Below are 10,607 nucleotides of genomic sequence, written 5' to 3'. Positions count from 1 at the left end.
GCAGTCATAATAAAACTGTTGTCTGTTTTAGTTGATTTACTTGCTTCATTGTGCCCCAGATATAACTGCTGTCTACTATTTAACCAAAGACAGTTAAAAAATAAGCAGCCAGAAATTGTGCGTGAAAGGGGAAAATAATGTATTAATTCATTAGTTAATCAAACAATATATTCTTTTTTTAAATTTTTTTTCAACGTTTATTTATTTTTGGGACAGAGAGAGACAGAGCATGAACGGGGGAGGGGCAGAGAGAGAGGGAGACACAGAATCGGAAACAGGCTCCAGGCTCTGAGCCATCAGCCCAGAGCATGATGCGGGGCTCGAACTCGCGGGGCTCGAACTCGCGGGGCTCGAACTCGCGGGGCTCGAACTCGCGGACCGCGAGATCGTGACCTGGCTGAAGTCGGACGCTTAACCGACTGCGCCACCCAGGCGCCCCATCAAACAATATATTCTTAAAGGAGGATTATGCTGACTTGTAAAGCAAAATGTAGGAAGCTTTTAAAGGAGAAGGGATTAAACAAACTGAAGGTTCATGGAAGGAGGTGGATGGGTGATGGGTACTAAGGAGGGCACTTACTGTGATGAGCACTGGGTGTTATATGTGAGGAATCTACAAAATACTACTCCTGAAACTAATACTATATGTGAACTAATTGGAATTTAAGTAAAAACTTGAAACAAAAAAAAAAAAAAGGAAAGTTTGGGGAAGAACACAAATAAAGGAGAAAGGATGAGAGATCATGAAAATAATTAAAAGATTATTCCAGAAATTTTATCAGATTGATATGGGAGTAGGTAGGCTCAGAGTCATGTGAAACCCTTTCAAAGGTGACGAATCAGTTTCTGGGACATTGTAGAAGCTTAATAAAAGTTTGGTGAAGATAGGAGGGGAAGGCGGGATGATTCAGTTAGGTGATTAAATGGGTCAGGAAGAAGAGAAAGAAGAAAATTTTCAAAATAAGCAACAAAGGGGAACATAGAATTCTGCTCCAAACTAGGAAAACTGAAACTGAAAAAAAAAATCGCTTTAGAAGAACAGAATGACTATTCTCTCTCTCTCTCTCTCTCACACACACACACCTTATTGAAAATGCAAAAGGTCAACCTCACTTCTTAATAAAAGCAGTGTTCTAACAACAAAAATATCTCCAATTTTTTTTTTACCATTTTAAGAAATAATATTAAAGACAATATAGACTAAGAAATTATAATATTTTTACCAGTATTCTCCTTATGAAGAAAAACAAATAAAAACGGCCAAGGCAGACATAAATCAACAGATTCAATTTTGTTTTAAAGAACAATTCCCAGTTTCAGGCTTTTTCCTCAGACATGATATTTTATATTAAAATATCAATTGCATCTTTTGTGGTTTCATAGCAGCATAATCTCTTGACTCCTGTCACCACTGAGCTGCCAACATCAATTTTATATTTATTTCAAGGTGACTTTGGAATATTTCATCTGTCTTATATATGGTTATTCTTTTTCCATTCAAATGTTTTGACTTGTTCCCCCATCTCATCATAGTAGCCCACCGTATAAATGCACATACCTTGAACTGGAAAATTTCTTTCTTCTAGGAATATAATCTTATAACTCTCCTAGAGTTTTAAAACATTTAAAACTTGTTTTCTCTCTGTTTCATGCTTGCTTGCTGTCTTTCTCCCTTCTTCCCTCCATCTCTTTCTTTCTCTCTCACACACACATACACACAAATATTTCTACAGGCATATTCCATTTTGCAATGTATATGATAATCGTTTCATACAACATGTCTCTTATGTTTAAGTAACAAACATAAATGGTAGTTTAAATATATTAAGTTTTGAAAGATGGTGGTATTTGTTCTATTTATTCATTGTTTACTAAGAGAGGACTCTAGTATGTTTTCCCAGGAAATAGATCCACTATGAGTAGTTATCCTTTGTTCAGATTCACCTGAGTTTTTGATTCTCTGGTTGTTGAATTTATTTTTCTATACTGTCTCTGTGCTTATGGTAAACTCTGCATAAATACTCATGGATTTCTCTCCTTCTGGTGCAAGCATGAGTGGGGGTGGGGGGGTGCAGAGCGCCGAGGGAGAAGGAATCTTAAGCAGGCTCCACACTCAGCACAGAGCCCAACACAGGGCTCCATCCCACAACCTTGGGATCATGATCTGAACGAAATGAAGAGTTGGACACTCAACCGACGCAGCCACCCAGAGCCCTTACTACTTCTGTCCTTTTATATACAGACTCAGCTCAATTATATATGCCCATTGTAGATGAGATTTTTATCAACTTACCTTTTAAATCACCCACTAAAGACATGCCCAACTGCTTTATATCAAACAATTCTAACTGTGATTTTCATTGATATTCTAGATTCAATAGGGTATTTGCACCCATTTACCTTTCACCTAAATGAATGCCACTTTTCAGGTCTCCTAAAGTATTGGCATCCCCACCCTGACCCCACCAAATCCACATCACTATTTAGTCCCTGATAAAGGTTCTAGTTACTCTCATCTGGATTTTCCAATCATCCATTTCCTGGTCTCTTCAGAGGACCCACTTACTATAATAGATATAAAATGATGGACCCCAAATTTCCAATTTTATTGAACACCTTAATCACTTAACATCTTAGATTCTGGGGCTTTCGAATATTAGGATCCAATCTTCTCAGTGCCCTCAGTTTCCACATGTAAAATGGAAATAATAATTATACCAGTTATACGTGGTTGTAGTCCTAACTGAATGAGGAGTTTGCGTAGATTGCTTGTATTGGTTCCTCCAATTAATAAGCACTTATGAGCTGCTATTATTAACTTCCTAATATTAATTATTTTGGGCTTCCTAACAGTTTTCATAGACTTATCTTTCATCATCTTTCATGTTACATCATCATGCCCGTACAATGTTTTGCTTTAATCTGTCATTTGACTTTTGTTATCTAAATCTTTCCTCAGTATGTTTCTTTTACAATTGTAATACTTTAGACTATTTTTAATGTGCTTGCCTAAATCACTATCCATTTAAGTTTTTTTTAAGTAAAGCTTTTTCAAGTGTTTGTTTGTTTGTTTAGAGAGCAAGCACATGGGAGAGGGGCAGAGAGAGAGAGAGAGAGAGAGAGAGAGAGAGAGAGAATTCCAAACAGCCTCTGCACTGTCAGTGCATAGCCCAATGTGGGGTTAGATCTCATGACCTTGAGATCATGACCTGAGCCGAAATCAAGAGTCAGAAGCCCAACCAACTGAGCCATCTAGCCATCCCACTATCTATTTTTAAATTGTCAGGAATTTTTTTTTTAAATCTCACTACTTTGTCATCTAACATGACTGTTTTTATTATAAGGGCAATATTTTCCTCTTACTCATCTCTTCATGCAATCCACAGCTTTATTTCGAATTGGGTTTACACACTTTTATTAACATTAGGTAACTGTCTTTGTTAATTTACTTTCTTGCTGTTTCCCAGAGAGGAAACCTCTCTCAGATGATGGATAATAATGGACATTATTTTTTAAATTACTTAAATTATGATTTCAGACAAGCAAATACAGTCTATGTCTGGTGACTGCAGTGTATTTTAACATGAAATAAGAAAGTATTTACCAGATCAATAAAAAACTGCATGAATCCCAATGTAAGAGTTTGCAAAATGACTTACAAAAGAGGCAGTGAATATAGAGATAATCAATACATTCGGTGAAGTAAGTTTCTTCTTGGCACATGAATAGTTTGTGATTTCTATTTAAAAAAAAACAGTAGATTTTCTCTCTTGAATCTTAGCATTGAAATAAAAACACATCCATGTGTACAGGGTAAGTCATAAAGATTTCAATATGGTAGTGGATAATTTAAAAATGATGTAAGATTTTATAACTTGCAATCTTTTTCAAAACTGGATGAAATTACAGAGTCTCAAGTGTGGAAATTGGTTCAATTTAAAGAAAAAAAAAGAAACAGACTCATACTTCTAGAGAACAAACTGGTGATTACCAGAGGGGTGGTGGGTGGGGAGGATGGGTGAGACAAGTAAAGGGGATTAAGAGGTACAATCTTCCAATTATAAAATAAATAAGTCACCAGAATGAAAAGTACAGCATAGGGAATATAATTTAAAACATTGTAGTAACTTTGCATGGTGACAGATGATGACAGCACTGTGGTGAGCAATGACTAAGGTATAGAAATGTTGAATCACTATGTTGTACACCTGAAACTAATATAAAATTGTATGACAGCCATACTTTAATAGACACTTATTTTTTAAATTGAATAACCCAAACTATAAAAAATGAAAGGAAAGAAAAAAAGGGCATGTTTGACTGACAAAGAAGACAAAGAAGAGAAACGATTATTTTGTAATTTTAATTTCCTTAAATAATTGATGGTTTTGACTGCTTATTTATTTATTTACTTACAAACCTATTTATTTAACCAGTCTTATGTGATTGCTATTTCCTTTTATGCCCTAGCCACTTGAAAACTCAGAGAGAAATCTGGTGCTCACCTATACAAACTGTATTTGCATTCTTGTACGCTATTTTTGCTTCAATCTTTTCTACATGGCCCTAGTTTTCTATTTTAACCACCATATTGCATACATGTAGTTTAAAGGAATCCATTCTCAAATAATTCCAGAATCACCAAAGATAGGCTTGACTTGTTCTACTTCTACCCCGTGTCTGTCTTCTCATCTTCTAGCATTTCCTTCCAAGTCACATCACTCTTTGGTGTTCCTCAAACACAAGGCATGCTTTCACTTCTGGCCTTTGCATTTGTTACATCCTGACTGTAATTATCTTTCCTCCATACAGCTACATGGCTTGCCCCTCCATTTCCCTTAATTTTTCTGAAAAGCCAACTTATCAGAGGGGTCATCTTTGACATCCTGTAATATAACACAAAATCTATATCTATCTAGATATATATGAATATGGACACATATATGTTAGATGTAAAATAAACACATCTGTCCCATCTCCACATATATACACGGTACTCGAATCTCCTATACACTATTTTTCTTTATACAATTATCACTACCTACTTTAAGTTCCATTAGATTAGGCCTTTCTTTTGTGTTTGTTACTTTGCTCTACTCTATTAGCACTGCCTTGAACACAGAAGACACTCATTGAATATTTGTCAATTGTAAGAATAACTACATGGATAAACAAAAGAAACGGACTCTAAACACATGAAGTACATACACTGATTTATTATCGTAGAAGAAAACAATGCAAATTCAAAAATAGCAAATAGCCTAGTGCTTTGTCTTTCAAGACACAAATTAACATGAACTGAGTTGCAAAAGAGAGGTTATAAAATCCAATTTAATTTTGTCTCCTTCTATTTTAGCTTAATTTAACTTCCTTCCCAATTTTACTTGCCTGAACTTTGAATCATTCCAGAAAAGAAATGATCCAAAATAAATGTTTCCTGGTTTAGAATTAGCATGGTTGTTGGGAAAAATAATGCATTTCTCACAAGTGAGATGGGCCTGAGGTGGCTCACACCAAGCCAAATGCCAAGTAAAATGAAGGGATTCTCATTATAAGGCTTGTTTTGTCTGATGGGGGATTTTGGAGTCCTGCGATTCTGTAATAACATTATCTGTTAGAGGAGATTAGGCAAACGAGAGCCAATTAAACTGCTGGACAACAGCCAAGGTACCACTGCCGACACAAAGAGGAGTTTACTTGCAAGTATCAAAGGAAGTCTCTGATCTTGTCTGAACACCTTTCTTTTTCCTTGGGGAAAGCTTCTTATTTTTAATGATACAATGCAGAGAAACAAATCTTAATATTTTAGATGCAATGCAGCAAAAGGAATAAGAAAACGATACTTACACCCTGAAGTGATGATGAAATGGCCTCTTGTGTTATCTGAGGAGAAATCATTCTCTACTCTGGGGTCCAAACGCTAAAAGGGAATGAGGAGTCTCAAAAGCAAGGCTTTTTCAGCACTCAGTAAACTGGCCCTCTGAAATCTTACACACAAGCTATAGTTTGAGAGTTTAAAGCTTTAATGCTTTCTTCATTTTTCCATAAAGTGAGGGGCACTGGTTTATGCCCATCCTACTCTTACACAAGTTCAGTGAGCTGGATATCACCAGGATGCTCATCAAATATCTCTCATGACTTAGCTAAATTTTGCTCCTATTTCTCAAGTGTGGTTTTCTTTACTTCTCCAACAAAGAGCAAAGAAGACAAAGTGATGTCCTTAAGTGATATGGTGAATGGAAGTGGCATATATGGTAGTAAAGTCCAACGAAAGAGAAAAATGTGATATTCTCATTAGTAAGTTAGAGCTTGAGGTACTCTGAGGAGAAAATCGCATCAGCAGTTCGTACGTCCAGTTAGAGACTACGTATCTAAGTTATGTCACTTTGTGCATGATTTTCTAAGTTACTGTATAAAAATAATTACTTTAACATGTCAAGGAAAGAGAAATCACATAAAAGGATGTGTAAAATTTCCTATACAACATTTTACACTACCAATTAAAAAACACTGTGATGTAAATTGGGTAATAAATGGGAATTCCTGTATCTTTAGTTCTTAGGCCTTTTCCTTATTTCACTCTTGGCATTTGGTACCTCAAGTTATACATACTTCTCAAAAATGCTCAGCATTAATGAGGAAAATTAGGCCACCGGGGCTTTCTAATTATAATGAAAATGTTCTCTCATATTCATATAAGATTTTGACTTGTTCTCCACTCTTTTCATACTCTGAAACCCATTTTTCACTGTTGTAATCTATAATTGCTATAGGAAATACATATTTTGATCTTCATTGTTCTGAGTACAGAATGTGAGACTGATTCATATATTGCTTAATAATTGGAAAATGGTTAAATAACTGAGGCGCTGATGTAAAAAAATTTTAAAAGGTAACACAGAGTGCTGTCAGTGTTAATGGGATGTAAACGAGATACTGTAATGGATTATTGCATTTCTGGGTCACAAAATCCTCTCCAAAATCATTTAGGAATATTAATCAGATGAAAACTATCAAATGATCTCAGTTTGATGTCAAAATATCGGTGAAAAATTTTCTTCCTCCGCTTTTGTGTTCATTATTACCAGACTCCTAAGACAGTAAAAGTAATTCTACCTCATTGCACACTTGTATTCCCAGACAGAATATACTCTTACAATCCATGCTTTTCTCTAATCCCATTAGTTTTCAATTATTTTTTGTAGTACTCCATACAATAAGATATAAAATACATAAGTTATGGAAGTATCTAAGTTGAAAAGTCTTTTGCCCATTGCAATATCTCCATCCAACCAGATCCCCCTTCTTAGAGGCAAGCTCCTTAACACACTTCAAATATAGTGTGACAGGCCACAGATATTCTATGATCATCACCGTGTGTGTGTGTGTGTGTGTGTGTGTATGAGCATGTTCTTTCCTCTAAGCAGCACATGACACCCATTTTTTTATATCCTCCATTTTTTTAATTTAACAATAAAACTTCAAGATCTTTCTACACTAACACATAGAGAAGTGTCTTTCTTCTTCATAGATGAATGGCGTCCATTGTGTGGATGAATTGTAATTTTCTCAAACACTTCTCTATTGAAGAAAATCGAATTAGTTTCCTATCTTACACAATTCAGAAAACAATGCATGTAGCCAAATACACACACATGACATATGGCATGGGTAAGTTTATCTGCAAGGTAAATTTGAAAATCACTGATTCAAGGTGTATGCACCAGTTTTGTCTTGATAGATACTGCTAAGTTGCTCTGCACACAGGCTTTATGAAACTATCATCAACAGTGTATGATCCCCTGATCTCTACATCCCTGCCATGTGTTAACTTCGTTAACCTGATGGGTGACATTTTTGGTTAAGATTTCTTTTATCACAAAGGAGGTGGGATATTTTCATACATTTATTTCAAAGCCAAGTGACTTTTCCTATGAATTGTTTATTCATATAATATGACCATTTTTGTATTGAGGTGTTGGCTTTATTTGCAAGAGCTTTTTTTATGCTTTTATAATTGTCTGTGATAAGAGTCGTATGCAACTTGTTATTTGTGTCTGTCTTTTTCTTCTGTTAATTTACAGCAAATTTAAAGCATCTAGAACTATGCCACCTCTTCAGACCCTATCCTTGTTCCTCTACCTCTTCTCAATGTTATATACAATATAAAAGTACCTTTACCAGTCAGGGAGACAGTGTCAAGAACCCTACCATATTACACTAACTGTTCAAAATACCACATCTAAACACACATGAGCTTACATGTCCTGTTTTTAATCTCTTCATGTCATTCTTGCCACCAAATATTTTCCTCTCCATGATGTCTAAATTAGACACCAAAGAAGACATTCTATATCCCATAAAATCATTTATTTTATGCTTTCCCAAAGCTTCCATTGTTTACTATGCTTACCTTTCACCACTACTGACCCTGTTTTGTGTTTCTCTCTTGGTTCTCTGTTTCTGTGTGTTATTAGAGTATGGTACTGTACTGTCTTTAATGTCTGTGTGACATGTCCCTGAGGCCAGTGAGTGCAGTCTCATTTGTGTAACAGTCCTTGAAATAATGAGATCCCACTGATTTTTCCCCCTTTTTCACAATCTATTCAATCAGACTAAAATAAATACATTAATGACTGTATCTGTTTTGTAGAAGTCCTTTTTTCCCAATTCCTAATATATTTTGTGGTATAGAATTCTGAAGAATTTAAAGTAGCCATATGTGATTTTAGAAAATTATATGTTATAGGAAATATCTATGCACAGCTGATAAACTTAGAAAGCTAATTTGTAGGCGCCCTGTAGAAAGAAATATACGAACCCAACTGAGGTATGATTGTATCACTGGTTCTTGACTTGCTATTTCCTGTTTGATCTGAAAAAAATGTTTTTCCCACATCTTTGAAATAGGGGTCCATTTTTGTGTTTCACCTTATTAAAAAAACAGCTTGCCAAATTAGTTTAAGCATAGGCCTACTACTGAGCAAGACAATAAGTGTATATGTACACATATATGCAAACACACACTAACCTGCCTGGGGCTAAACTTTCAGAACTCTCAAACTCTCAGACTTCAAAACAGTTGTTGTTAGGGATGGAGAAGCTGCAAACCTTTCCTCCTTCAGAACAATGAAGCATTCCCTTTGGATCCAAGCAAGAAACCAACAACATAGAAGAGAGAGCCATAAAAATAGTACCACCCTGCTGTGATGATTGATTTCCCACTTGAAAGGAAGTGTATTCTCTGATGGGGTGATAATCTAGACATAAACCAGCTTTTTTCAGAAAATTTGGAGTAGCAACAGAAAGAAGAAGAGGAAGGACAGAAAACTGAGGGAAAAGGCAAAAACTCCATGGCAATCATTCACAGCAGCCACATGGCTGTTGTAAGAATCATCTAGTCAGCAGCCCAGGGAGCAGAGTGGTAAGGAGAGATAGGTCAGCTATTAGGGATGGGTGGGAAAGCAAAAGAGTCACCTGTACCTCATCAATGTGCCACCTGAGGCATAAGACATTCCTACTATATATGCGAATAGAGTTTGGGTGTTGCTAAATGTGAGTGCTGAGGTGGAGGCAAATTAACAACTTGCATTTGGCTCTAATGTCCCCGAGACACTGATGACTAAAGGCATTTGCACAAGGCCACATTCCATAAAAAGGGAAGAGATATTAACCGTTTTCGTTCTTTACCTGCACCTACACTCAAGGACCAGCAGATCACAAGAACTAACATGCAAAAATATCATGAAGAAGCACCAAGAGAGATTTGAGGAAGATATACTTTGAGGAAGTATATCTTACAAGAATTCTATGGGGAATCAATTATATTTGAAGGTGTTCTTGTTACAATATATGAGGAATGCCAAGTTTCATTCATCTGTTGAAGACGGACGTTCCAGTGATTAGAGGAACTGCAGTAATTGGAAAACTCAGGTGACTCATTCACCATGGAATCTGGATGGTGAACTTTTATAGCACACATGTAAGTGAATGGAGATACATATTCCTCAATATATAAAATGTGAATGCAAATGTATTTCAAATGCAAAAATAATAATCACTTAACACTTTTACAAATGTTTATTTGCTGACTTAAAACTTGACTTCTGAAATTTTATGCCACTTTTGATTTAGGGATGGAAGATGAGAAGCTTAGATTTTTAAAGGCATAAAATAAAATGTTTAAATCTTTTCTGAAGTGAGTTGAAGTCTCCAGATAGAGCGATTCTGCCATCAAAATCTATTAACATCTAAAGAAAGTCTTTTCGATGAATTCGAGAATGCTAAGGACCAATGTCTTTTCTTTTTCTAAATAGTTACTTTGTTCAAGCACTACCAGACTCAAGTTTTGAAGATCTAACAGGGTCTATATAAAATTGCCTTCTAATTTATTTCACTTTCTATGTCAAAGATTCACTAGACATATCCCTGAGATGTCAAATTTCAGCGCAAAGTCACTCTTGTGTTGGTTTCTATGGCAGCCAATTGCAAAAATTTTAAAACAGCTATCAACCTTCTATTCCAGTGTTGACTGCAGCATCAGTGTCAGGAAGATGGTATTTGTCTTGACAAGTCTCCATCTGAATATAATACATATAAGTTACACC

This window comes from Lynx rufus, unplaced genomic scaffold, assembly GCF_022079265.1.
Source record: "Lynx rufus isolate CCGP_SWC_20201006 ecotype Redwood Valley unplaced genomic scaffold, mLynRuf1.p SCAF_14, whole genome shotgun sequence".
In the NCBI taxonomy this organism is placed as follows: Eukaryota; Metazoa; Chordata; class Mammalia; order Carnivora; family Felidae; genus Lynx; species Lynx rufus.
The sequence above is the reverse complement of the archived record's forward strand: the minus strand, read 5'-3'. Positions refer to the sequence as shown.